A 14,374-nucleotide genomic window follows, 5' to 3' on the forward strand; every position below is an offset into this window, starting at 1 on the left:
TTTTCACCAACATTCTTAACTACAAGAGGCAGTTGTGTAACATAAAATGAGGGATCTACCAATAAGTTTAAGAGATAGATTAAGAAATTCCGTTAGAAATAGTAATGTTATTTTTACTATATAATATTTAGACCATTTATCTTATTAAGAGTATTTTTAACATTGTAAAGTACATCAATAATAGTTTCATATATTTTTGTAAATGACATTTGCTCATAAAAATAAAAAAGCATCACATCTTTGAATCAAAAATGTAACTTAAAGTCCAGCTTTGATCTGATTTTTAAAACAAGTTATCATCCATCAATAGCTATACTCCTTTCTCCGTAAGAATTGGTCCAAAACTCCAAGGACAATTACCACTGGGCATTATTTGAGAAACACCAGTAAGAATTCTTTCCTTTTCCCAACACACCAAAAATGTATAGCAAAAATCATTCTCTTCCCTACCTTTGTGTTCTTAAGATAAAAATATTGCTCACTCTGTGTCTGCTTTGGCACGGGGCAGAGGGTTGAAAGAGAGACCTGAGGGGTGAATAGAGACTGAAATGTGACAGGTACCAAGCGGATGTTGAGGCGTGTGTTCAATTCTTCACCACCCCTTCTGTTTCTCTCCAGCCATGCTGTTAGACAATGGCATTTCACAATCCTCCTAACACGGGTGGAAAATTTTAAGTCTACATGGTATGCATAACAGAGTAGCAGCTATGCAAACATAATGGAATTACAGCGAAAACTACGTCATTGTTATAAATTGAATACACTTTTTTAAAAAAACCCAGGGTAGTGGAGAAGAAACAACTCCAAATTGTGCAAGAATGCATCTTTATAAAAAGACACCCTGGTCTTCAGAAATCTCACTGCACTACTCCGAATAACAAAAAGGGCTAATGCATTGACTTTTGATTCTCCTGCTGATAGCTTATAGGAATTATTCAGTTATTTGAATGAAAACCTTCCTACTTTAATTGTAGCATATGGCCTCTTTTTCACCTGCTGATCATGGGATGTTCATGTGTAAAATCCAAACAGATGATCTATTCTGTGATGGCTTTTAAATATCAGAAAGATTTTCCCTCCTTTGAAAATAATTATTTTCATGATAAAATGGAAAATACAGCAATTAATGAAAGATTTTTAAATCACAACCAGGATTCATATTTTTTTTTCTTTAATGGGTTCATTAATGCTGTGTTAACTGAAAGGCCCATGGTAAGGTAATGGTTGAACCATGAATGAAATCACGCCACCATGAATGAAATCCAAGTTTGTGCATGCTTAGCCGGTGCCAACTTTCATTGCACCTGCTGTCCAGTTGACAATGGATGCTACAACCTATTGATTAATTGATACACTCTGTTTTCAGACCCACAAAATATGTGAAGATATAGGCATCTTAGTAGCAATAAAGCATGAGATTTGGGGAAGTCAACCTAGAACTTACTTCATGTTTTTCAAAAATACTTGAATATTCAACAGGAATAATGTGACATAAAGAGTTTTTTCTTTAAATGTCCCCAAATATGTCCCTTTACCAGGATAAATGTTTATTTGCCTTCAAGGGGGGGAAGTAGTCAAATGTTACATACTACATAATTTACTTATTTATGATACTTATTTATAAGTATACTTACAATTTATTTTCCATCTCCCTGTACTACTATGTTAGCCTTACCAGAACAGGGATTTTGTCTGTTTTGTTCACTGACACTTTTCCAGTATTTTGAATAAGACCTGGTACATATAGTACTCAATACATATTGGTTGAGAAAATGGATCACCAAGAATTTTGATGATTTATTCTTTGGGCTTCACAGTTGTGCCATGGGTAACCCCCATCCCCTTTTTATTCCTTAATCATGGTTCTTGTCATATCATAGATTGTGAGTGTTTGAATAAACCATGAGATCCTGAGGTCAGGAATGGCTTCCTATGGATATCTTTGTGAGTTAGGTACTTACTCGGTGCCTTCTGTGGTATTGGGCATACAGTAGGGGCTCAATAAGTATTTGTAGAATTCTAATCATTTAGCAAATGTTCACAGTTTAATGACATGTTATGCTAAATAAAAATCAAAAGGAACTTGGCCAAAATAATAGATTAGAGAAGGTACGTTCCATCAATGAAAGCAAGATATTAAATATGTAATTTTAGCAAAAACTTCAGTATCTTTAGTAGATTTTTAAATATTTTATGAGTCTTTATCAGCCACAGGATCATCCAACTGCCACTGCTGACTAATTTTGTACACAATGGATTTTATATTATAAACCATTAAGTAACTATGTCTCATATTCAGAAATTCATTCTGGTGATGTTAAATGAGAGGAATGCAAATGCACTTTAAAAGGGTCCATGGTTTCTTTGTATTAAACCTGAATAACAATAATAAAATAACAATAAAAACATTAACAACAGGGGCACCTGGGTGGCTCAGTGGGTTAAAGCCTCTGCCTTCGGCTCAAGTCATGATCCCAGGGTCCTGGGATCGAGCCCGGCATCAGGCTATCTGTTCAGCAGGGAGCCTGCTTCCCTTCCTCTCTCTCCGCCTACTTGTGATCTCTGTCTGTCAAATAAATAAATAAAATCTTAAAAAAAAAATTAACAACAGCTTCATGAATGAATTTGGTTTAGTCCGAACCTTAATTTTTTTTAATGTTTAATGTTTATAGCAACATTACTCATGGAAGTGTAGACATTATTACATGATAACTTTAAATATTGCTCAAAGATGTAGGACCCCTATGTAAAATGTCAGAAGAAACAACTGCACTCTTCTCCCTATCACACAATAAGTCAATGGAAATGTCAGGGCTAAGATTAGTAAAGGATCTCGATCTTCTTTGGACGCACTTAGAAGTTAATGTTGACCCCTCTCATTCAAATCTGTCCTTGATTTGCAGTCTTTACTACATGATGCCCAGGATCTTACTGCAGAGTGACAAGGGCGAGTTGCAATAAAATACATCAAATGTGTATGTTTGAGACTCTCTTGCAGGCGAGATATCTGAGCAGTATCTGGTAGGGAAGAAAAAGAATACACTTGAGTGTGTACGTTTTAAGTTATCCACTCAATATAGGTAGTGTATGGTAAAGGTTGGCATTTGGTATGCCTATAGGATGTGATCTTCAGGTGTAGCTGTTCTTTATAACGGAAAGAAATGCATTTAAAGATTGTAATTCTTCAGGGGCGCCTGGGTGGCTCAGTGGGTTAAGCCGCTGCCTTCGGCTCAGGTCATGATCTCGGGGTCCTGGGATCGAGTCCCACATCGGGCTCTCTGCTCAGCAGGGAGCCTGCTTCCCTCTATCTCCCTCTCTGCCTGCCTCTCCGTCTGCTTGTGATCTCTCTCTGTCAAATAAATAAATAAAATCTTAAAAAAAAAAAAGATTGTAATTCTTCAAAGTGAAAGGAGACTAAATATACATATTTTTGAACTGCAGAGTGTCAGTGTCAACTGAATTGCCTGTTCAGAAATAAGCAACCTCCCTCAGAATAGTTAAGTGTCTATGAGAATGTAGCTTACAACCAAAAAAGATATTATTACTCATGTTAAATAATAATGTTTAAGAGCCATAGCTCCAGTAAAAAAAAAAAAAAAAAAAATTGACAGGTGGGTATTTCATTAGAACTTGTCAAAAATCTGCATTTAACTAAACATGATTATATACAATAGAGTGGAAATATGATGTATAGAACAGATGATCAGGTTACAAAATGTAAAATTGAAAATGTACAAGATATGAGTTCCTGCAGTAAATATTTCTCTTAATGATACAGCTAAGTTTCACTCAGACTCCATGGAGAGGCCTCCAAGGGTGAAATATTTTGGGTTGCCTTTCATGGAAGACCAGAGACTTAGAAGGTTGACTGAACTGTATGAATATTAAAGGTTTTCTGCCAACTCCTAATGTATAGTGTTATTCAGCGTGAGGTGCGGAAAGTGAGAGGAAAGAATCAAATTAAGGAAGCCTGTGTAAGAAATAGTGGTCATATTTGGCAGTATGCAAACTCACGGTAAAAAGAAGCATAACTGAATTCCATGAAGAGCCATGTGGGAGAAGGCAAATGACCAATGTCTGGTTCAACCAGGGATCGCTGAAGGAAAACAAACCCATCTGTCCACCGAGTGTTCTCAGGTAATCCGTGGCTTCCCAGTTTTGTAGCTCTCTGTCCTTCCCACGCACAGTGGTTAGCCTCCCGCTTCTGCCCACTGATAAGATTCCCTGAACTGACTGGAACACGAAGAGAGAAATAAATATCATGTGTTCTCGGTTCTTGAAGGCACGAGTCAAGTCCCAAGTTCATTCCCTGAAAATGAATTCATCCGCCCTCAAGTGCCTCTCTCGTACTCTGCTTTGCCATAAATGCCTCGAATCCATTTTTGATACTGCAAAACGGCATATTTCGTGAAATATGTGATAAGTTCACACATCCGAGATTAGAATTTGGCTGATTGTCCTTTCAAGTGCTAAATAAAAACCAGGTTGATTGCTATAACACTTTGTCAAAGATACCAAACGGAATCCATGTTTCACAAATGGAACTAGGGCATACTCACGCCAGATTCACTGTCTAAATATATAAATTAATTCTTCAAGAAATATATTTCTGTAAAACATCATTAACACTAGTGTCTTTCATAGTGTTAGAATCTCTTCAGTAACATAATTGGCATGAAGTATTTGAAAAGCAGTTCCAATGCATGATCTAAGTAACTGTCTTAAGTAATATTTTTGATGGTTTTAATAGTACCAAACTTTCCATCTTAAATCAACCTTATATAAAATATTTATAAGATAACATGTAAAGTGTGTAAAAGGTCCTTGTCTCCTGTTCTGGCCTTCTCTTAATTCTCTACAGAGTGACATAAATATTAACAGTGAATAAAATGTGAGATAAATGCAACTGTGCACAAAAATTACATTGCATCTGGGGTGCCTGGGTGGCTCAGTGGGTTAAGCCTCTGCCTTCGGCTAAGGTCATGATCTCAGGGTCAGGGGTCGAGCCCCGCGTCGGGCTTTCTGCTCAGCAGGGAGCCTGCTTCCTCCTCTCTCTCTGCCTGCCTCTCTGCCTACTTGTGATCGCTCTCTGTCAAATTAAAAAAAAAAAATCTTAAAAAAATTATATTGCATCTAATTAAGCTTCGAAGAAAAAAATAAACTTAAAATGAATGACAATTCACTTGTGGCATGATAGCATAAACAGTTGCAACTATTGTAAAATCGTCTATATTAATATTCTTTCCTGAAATTATATTTAAAATAAATTGAAGTTTTCTTGGTAACTTGTTTTGTTTTTGGTAATAGTTTTTGAGAAGTTGATATATAGAGTTCCTTTCTGTGTTTTGAGACTTAAAAAAGACTTGTAAGAACAGGAAGAATGGATTGATGTTGACGATCTCAGCAGCCGAACTTTTCCTGTTCAGGATTTGTCAAATCAAAGAACATCACTAGAGTATCTGATATACCTTTCTAGAAAAGTTATGATCTATCAGCAGTTATTCAAATGGGGTTGAAAGTGGTCTTTACCTGATTGGATAATATAAATCTTGAGACGATGGTAGAAAAACGACTGGGGAGGAGAAATAAATCCTTCAGTGATCCCATAAATCATGTAAAAGAGCCTTCAGTTCTTATGTATCAGGATTAAATTTATACATTTTAGCACACTTTAATATAATGTGTGGACAGAGATGAATATTGTATTGAGGGCTGATTTATACCAGTTTTAGAAGTTTCTATAAAACTAATTTTGTATTTCCTTATAAATTAGTATCACACACCTATTTGGAATGTGTATTTAATGGAAAGCTTTCATTAATATTTAAACTACAAATGTACACAAAATATGGAAACTTTCAAACACCATTTTCTGAATAAAATTTTGCTCATTCTTTTGGATTTACTGCATTTTTCCAAAAATAAATCAAGAATTAACATCAAGGTATTTCTGAAAGTATTAGATCTATATATCAAGGACAGTTTGACATTCATTAATCCATAAGAAAAGGTAAAAATACAGAAGAAAACCGACTATTTCTGATTTGGGATCAATTAAATTAATTAAGTGGTTAGAAAGCAGTGGGGGTAAAAATGCTTAAAATGAAGCTAAGTATCTGTTTGTCCAAGTTAGGGAGGCTGTCAGCTTAGACACACTGAAAGGCTTTGTGATTCTATGATTCTAAGATTTTATGATTCTATCAAAAGGACAGTAATATGGATCAAGGAGTACTTAGTCTCCAAAGAGAAAAATTTAGTAAAAACTCACTGTAAACCATCTTAATTATTTAATTATCTACATGAACTCATACTTGCTCATAAACTTGCCCTTTCATGATGAAGTAGTGGCTGTTCCTGCCTGTCATATCCTCTTGGCCCTACCTTGTCACACCAAAGGCTGCTTAATAGGAACATCTGCGATTCTCTACCTAACGTCTTTATCTGCCCGTGGAGTATATTCATCCTGGGGGGAGGGCAAGCCAGAAGTGCTTCAGAGTTTAAGCTCCTAAAAGCAGCCACCAGCCAATGATGAAAGAGAGTTGGTGAATCTACACCCTACATCTTCACCTCTCAGTTGTGATACCTTTGAGCTGGACTTTTATCTCCCAGGGTCTTCAGTAGGACCCAGCTCACGTCGCCCACAGCGGTAACCATCTTGATAATGCCACACTATTAACAGGCTTATCTTTTTCCCCTTCCTCAATTTCCTACTTACTACTGGTATCTCCAATGATCACCTCTCAAAAACCACTTGTGTGGGACTCCTTGTCTCTGGGTTAGCTTCTGGAGAAACCCAAACTCTGGGCACACATATTAACCCTAAAATGAAACAGATGACTTTATATGTGATTAGTTGAGACGATTATTGGACAAAAGAGCAATGTCCTCGTTCTAGACTAATAAGACATTTTATAATGTGTGACTAGAATATGTGAAAGACCAAGCACTGACAGGTATTACAGGAGTGTTTCAGGAGCCTACTCCTATTGACATTTTGAGATGGACAGTTCTTTGTCATGGAGACTGTCCTGCACTTCATAGGACGTTCAGCAGCATCCCTAGCTTCTACTCACTAGGTACCAGTAACAACCTCCATCCAGCAGTGGCAACCGAAAATCTCGCTAGACACTGACAAATGGTGGGGTAAGGGGAGGAGCATCTCCCATTATCCCCCTTTAAGAGCCACTAGATTACAGAAACGACTTCATTTAACACATTCAATTACATCCACTCATTCAACTATCCCATACAGAATAAATATTATATAGCAAGCATTGTATTAGTAAATGATTAAAAAAAAAACCCACACATGTAAGTTCCTGATTTCAGAGTTTATGTTCTTATCAGAGGAAAAGAATCAAAACAAACTATTAACTCACATTGAAAAATTTTCTGTAATTCTCAGGCATTTTTCCAATGGAGGCTGTAGAATGAATAATTTCTTTCTGAAATTTCATATATATATATTCATATGACTATATATATATGAAATTTCAGAAAGATATATATGGCTATTTCCAAAGTGCAAGTGTATGTGTATGTCTGTATGATTGTCATTCTGATGAAGCAAAAGGCTGTTAATTTTCACAGTGTACGTTCTGCATGGTGGGAGTGAAGGATGAGATATCTGCCCTTGGTTTTTGTTTCATGCCTTCTGTGCTGAAATACTGTGGGAGACTGAGCACATTCTGCTTTCTTTCACTATTGCAATTTCATCTTTTTTCTTTCCTTCTTGCATGTATTTGTCCTGTAACTTCCAACTAACTTCTCCCAAGAGTTTTTTGTTTTAAATAATACGTGAACAACTTTAATGATTATGATAACCGCAAAAATTAAAGAAGCACTGGAAGGTAACTTTTCTTAATTTTTAGTCCGTTTTTCTCAGAATTGCTATGAGATTTTCTCTCCTAATCTCATGTAACTTCTTTTTTATGACTCACATAAAAATTATCTTCATCATGTCCTAGTATGGCAGTTGTAGGAGGCACAATACCTCTTCGTGCTCATCAGTCCTGCAGGTATAGAAGGCCTTATCCTGTAATTTCAAAGTCTACCCCTGAGGGCTTCCTCTTCTGTTGATCTGTGCATGAGACCCATAAAAAGTGACAAGCACAGTAGCATTAATGTCTCTAGAGTAGCTCTAAGCCCATGATGGATGAGAGCAGGGAAACAACTATCCCAGCTTCTGACATGCTTCCCACACTCTCTTCTAGCATTTTCCAGGGGTATTGAGCCACTGTGTAGCCTATTTATTGGCTTCCTTTCCTTACCTGTCTCAATTCCTCCTGGCCCTATGATACTCTCTAGATCCATTCACCAATGAACCATTCCAATGTTGTACTGGAATGATGGGCTAAAAGAAAGATCACCACATTTTGGAGTTTATAATCTAACATGAATGGTGGGCATTACTGTTAATAGGTAAAATATTATTAATGTATAAAATATTACTATTCTCTTAGACACTATACAGGATATGTTGTTAAAAGGAGAAACTCAGGCTGGGGATATAAAATTACAATTTCTGAATACTTTCTCCATAGTTATTGATTTTCCTTTTTTTTTCCCTTGTGGGGGAGGGGGGAGGGTAATATTACAATAGTTTAAATAAAATCCTTTAGTAATTCAACCATCTTTGAATGGCTTATTTTTTAATGTCATAATGCTCTTTTCAAAGAGTTCTGATAATCAGTTCTCAGAGAAGCACGTGAGAAAAAAACTTCATTTGTTCAGCAGAGGAATAATCCATGCTCCCCCTCTAATCAGACAAAAGCCACAGGACAGAATATCATCACACGGATAGTACCAATGACACAGAGAAGCTCCTGGTATGTCTGGAGTGACTGCTTTTTTGTACAAGCTTGCAGCTGACACGAAGGTTAAAACGCTGCTTGGTACACAAACATGTAGAAAACGTAAATTGGGCTGTTGCAGCAGAGAACAACTCTGTATTTTTGAAGTAGCAAACTCATCAAAATCCAGGCCTACTATTTAAAAATTTTACAGTTGAATATTTTGCATTTTTTTGAATATTTTCAAAGGCCACATTGTAAGTGATTTCTGCAATGCTATTTTGTTGTTTTCAAGTCTATGCAAATATAGTGATGGGCGTAATAAATTCTTAATGCATAATTTTAAAGCATTTTGCGCTTCTTTTAGCTAAGTGTGTTAAAAAACAAAAAGTGTGTTTGTGAGAGAGGTGCTGTTAAGTAAAGAAACATTTACTAAGGAAATAATTTTGCAATTGGGAGATAATAATTTCCAATGTGTTTTCTTTCACTGAAAATAAAAGGTATATGACAGTACCGAATTGATACATACATTGTTTTACACTAATAAAAACTTTGTTTAGATAAAGAAACACGGTTTCAGAGTCTCAGTTTTTGTTTTGTTTTGTTGTCTCTCTTGTTTCTCTCTTGCCAAGGTACTTCTCAGGAGAATGTTAAGTGCAAGAACTAAAACACACTGGATTACAAAAGATACAAAGTAAACAAATTATTCTGAAATAAAATGATCAGAACAGCATTAGGACATATTTGTGATATAGCAATGGATGTTCTTGAATAACCACATTAGATAACACAATCTAGCAGTGGGTTTAACAACAACTCTAATTTCAAAGTGAAGATGAGCAGTATTCAAGATATCTGTGAAATGTGTATTACGATGCAAAAATACTTCTAGTTGTGATGGCGTATAGGTACTACCAATACTACTATAGTTTATTACCTACATTCATAATTAAAGAACATGCTGGAAAGAAAGAAGTAATTTTGTATATTTTACTAATCAAATTCACAAACCTTCCGATTTCCTCTTGAAAGTAACAATGTGACACTGGCTGATAGGGCTAAAAGGACCTTGGGGATGTGCTAACCCAAAACCTGTTTTCACAAAGTAATGACTTGATGTTTCCACAAAATCAGTTTTCATTTTTCACCTTGGTAATAATTCAAATGGAAATGTAAATTAATAAAAATTAATAAAATGACCGAACAGCACAGGAGTTATAAAGAGTATGATAAACTGGAGAACACAGGCTCCTTCTGAAAGAGACTGCATATACATGTCAAACGAAGAGTCTGAGGGTCCCCGTTAGGGTTACCAATTTGTAACCTCTGATAAAATGTGTAAAACAAAAAGGCAGTTTTAAATATTTTAGATTTTTGAAAGCTATTTGCAAGTATTATCTTCTGTCTTTACCACCTACCTATATTGCTATAGGTAAAGCAGATTAGATTATCTCTGTTTCACAGGAGGAAGACAGATGAAGAACAATCTCTGCCACATATTCAGTTAGAAAGGCTAGATATTATAGGCAGTATTCCACTTTCCTTTAAAGGATAAATAATTGCTGAGACCTTGTGTTGGTGAAGCATTTTTAGGAAGGAAGGAAGAAAAGAAGAAAGGAAAGAAGGAAGGAAGGGAGGGAGTCAAATTTAGAGCAGTGTATGAGCAAACAGTAAAACTGAAAATGAATGCATCAGATAATAAGTCCCCGTGTGCTGAGTTGTCTACTATGTGCATTGTGCTTAATTCCTGACTGGTATGTATTTCTAGTCTTCATAACAATTCTGCAAAGTAGGTGTTGGCATCCACAGAAGATACTCAAACTTGAATTAGACAAGAAAAGGAATTCGATTAAGGAAATCTTAAAGTTCTCACTGGCACCATATAGCCAAAACATCATCATAACCATTCTCATTCTCACTTCCATACTGGCCTGAACTCTATCTCCTAAAACCAGTTAAGATAGAAATGATATTTTAATCAGAAAGTTACTATGTCAGTTTTAGTAATTAAATATACCACAGAATCTTTGGTCTCTGTATCTGTTGACCTTAAGGATGTCAAATTGTACAGGTTAATTTTATTCCATGGATTTTTTTTTCAAAGATTTTATTTATTTATTTGACAGACAGCAATCACAAGTACGCAGAGAGGCAGGCAGAGAGAGAGGAGGAAGCAGGCTCCCTGCTGAGCAGAGAGCCTGATGTGGGGCTGGATCCAAGGACCCTGGGATCATGACCTGAGCCAAAGGCAGAGGCTTTAATCCACTGAGCCACCCAGGCGCCCCTATTCTACGGATTTTTAAGATTAGAATTATGTAATCCATACTTTATAGAAGACAGAAGCAAAAATATGGCAAAGCTTCATTTTGTATAAATTTTTTATCATTAGTCAATTGAAAATAAAATTTAAAAATATCCATCCAAGCATCAGTATCAATTAAATAAGTGTTAAAATCTTTCTCCTAATGCACTTTAGGAAAATTTGATGCTCTTTTTACTTTTTTACAGAAAGCATATTGATAACAGTCAATATATCATTTTGAATTGTCTTCACACATTATATACCTTTTTAATTTTTTAAATCTTCGACTAGTTAAAAGTAATGATATATTCTATTGTCATTTAAATTCAAAATTTAAATAGTTGTTTTGCGTTCTAAACTTCAGAAATGAAAGTAGAAAATAAAACAAGTTAATATTTACAAAGAAATCTCCGGGGAGTGTTAAACTTAAATGTTAAGCATGTTAACGTCACTGTAGGATAAAAATGTACTTTTTCTTTTATCTCTACAACTTCTATTTTTTCACAAAAGCTTATGTTACCATCATAATACAAATTGAAATTATGCTTAAAAATATGTCAGAATTTCTTACACCTTTTCTTATTCTGCCTACAGAAAAATCCAAGTTTTATTTCTTAAGTGGAGGAAAGTCAGGTAGGGCCATGGACAAGGGAGAAAGCAACTGAGATTTCATGTAACATGGTAAAGAAAGCCGCACATGACAAGATGGCATCTGAGCAAAGACTGAACAAGAAATAGAGCCATAGGAAGAGGAGTGTTGGAAAAGGCGTCCGGGCAAGGGCAGAACAGAAGTTGTCAGAGAAGCAGCATGCTTTCAAATAACATTTATCAGCACTGACTACGTATGCATGTTATGATTTTCGCTGCTGTGAAAGTACCAAACAACCAAAAGACAGGATTCCTACCGTCATGGAATTTTTTTTTTTTCCCAATTTATTTATTTTCAGAAAAACAGTATTCATTATTTTTTCACCACACCCAGTGCTCCATGCAAGCTGTGCCCTCTATAATACCCACCACCTGGTACCCCAACCTCCCACCCCCCCGCCACTTCAAACCCCTCAGACTGTTTTTCAGACTATGGACTCTGAAAAACCGTCATGGAATTTTAACTGGAGCTGGGTGAAAAGGGAGAGAAACGGAAAAGACCTAGAAAACAATTCAAAGTAATTTCTCTTCAGTAAAATACAGTCCATATCTGTTCTTTTAAATTATTTTTTATTTATTGTTTTTTTTTAACATTTTATTTATTTATTTGACATAGAGAGGCACAGTGAGAGAGTGAACACAAGCTGGGAAAGGGTCAGAGGGAGAAGCAGGCCCCCCCTGCCAAGCAGGCAGCCCAGATGCGGGACTCGATCCCAGGACCCCAGGATCATGACCTGAGCCGAAGGCAGCCGCTTAATGACTGAGCCACCCAGGTGCCCACCTATTTTTTTTTAAATCAACTATTTCACTTAATCAAGGGTATTAAAGACAGATTTTATATTTAGGTAATAACAAAGCTTGCAATATCTATTCTCCTATAATTAAAAACCATTGGCTGTTTGCATTTAAGTCTTTTCTAATGAGTCAGGATTAAGAATCTAGGTTTTGTCCATAATTTTAATTTTTAAAACTTAATTATATTTCCTTCCACGGTAATAAGAAAACAGATCCTCTAACTGTAAATTATTTTTGACGAATCCTCAAGCAGGCTGAAACACCAAAGCAACAAAGATCTTGATTTAACATCTATGAAATGTTCTTTAGAACTCCAGATATTGCCATATCTAAAATTTTTAATATATTCTTTTAATAAATACTTTGCTGTTTTGCATTATGATGCCATGACACAAATTCACTTGATACCTCTTCCTCTGTGTGTGAACAGTGTCAATCTTGTGCCAAATTTATGTCTACTGCAACTGACGAGCTATCTTTTTACTGACACATCTGTTAGATGGAATGTTTAGTTGATCAAAAGGCATCACGTAGAATAGAATAGTACAATATTAAATGAGCATGATGTCAAGCCAGTCCAGAAAAAGATCACATAAATACTAGACTAAAAAGAACTTGACTCAGGAGAAAGAATTGTTGTTGGATTAGTAAACAGTTGGAAACTGATGGAATTGAAAGGTTAACTAAGCACCTTCTGGGAAAAAAGTGAGTTCAATCCAGTTCCCTTTCAAGTATATAACCAATACCCTTAGCTGTCCCTCCAATACAAAATAATTGAGAGCCAATCGACAACCATGGGATAAGCCTTCTGAACAATATGTGTACAGTGAAAATCTATAAAGTTTCATGTATTCATTCAACAAATACTTAATGTACAAAGCTAGGAAAAACAATTATAAATAGATATTATCTCTGCCCTCACAAGGCCTATAATTTAGTAAGGCTCTAAGCAAGTAAGAACATTATAAGAATGCTCACTTCAGCAGTACATACACTAAAATGGGAATGGTAGAGAAAAGAGTTGTAGCGTCCCTGAGCAGGGATGACAGGCCAAATTTGTGAAGGCTTGCATATTTTCAAAAACTTCACTCTCAAAAATTTGTTATAGAAATTAATATTAAAATTTAATATTAAAATATTAAATTAATATTAATATAGAATAAATATTAAAATGAAATTAATATTACCAAGGGCTATGATACAGGTACAAACATAATGTGATACAAGCTGCATTTTAATGCTGTTCACAAGAAAACCACTTTCATATAAATACATAGGTTGAAGGTGAAACAATGGAAATAAATTTACCATCCAAACACTAATTAGAAAGGACAATGTGAGGATGGCTACAACAAATAACACAGGAAATAACAATTGTTTGTGGGGATGTGGAGAAACCAGAATCTTCATACATTGCTGGAATGTAAAATGATGCAGCTTCTTTGTAAAACGGTTTAGCAGCTTCTCATAAAGTTAAATACAGAGTCACCACATGACCCAGAAATTTCAGTCCTAAGTATATGCCAAAGAGAAATGGAAACATATGCACATGAAATGCGCAAGTGCATTATTTATAATAATCAAAAAGTGAAAAGAGCCCAAATGCCCAGCAGTTGATGAATGGATAAATCAATGTGGCATATCCAAGTGGGGTAGGCAAAAGAAAGACCCCTAAATATGGCCATACCTTAATCCATGGAACCTGTGAATAGTTTGTAATCTTACATGGCAGAAGTAACTTTCCAAATGTGAATAAGTTATGGGTTTTGAGATGGGGAGGTTAACCCTAAAAGATCAAGACGCCCAATGTAATCATAAGGCTACTTCTATTTGGAAG

The 14,374-nt window shown here is 35.6% G+C and overlaps 1 non-coding gene across 1 annotated transcript; it reads left to right on the forward strand.

The window, feature by feature from the left end:
* Nucleotides 1-13,507: 13,507 nt before the first annotated feature.
* On the forward strand, nt 13,508-13,615 carry LOC122911044. Its single transcript, XR_006385371.1, has one exon. It is a non-coding gene; the product is annotated as a U6 spliceosomal RNA (small nuclear RNA).
* The last annotated feature ends 759 nt before the right edge of the window (nt 13,616-14,374 follow it).

This window comes from Neovison vison, chromosome 6, assembly GCF_020171115.1.
Source record: "Neovison vison isolate M4711 chromosome 6, ASM_NN_V1, whole genome shotgun sequence".
In the NCBI taxonomy this organism is placed as follows: Eukaryota; Metazoa; Chordata; class Mammalia; order Carnivora; family Mustelidae; genus Neogale; species Neogale vison.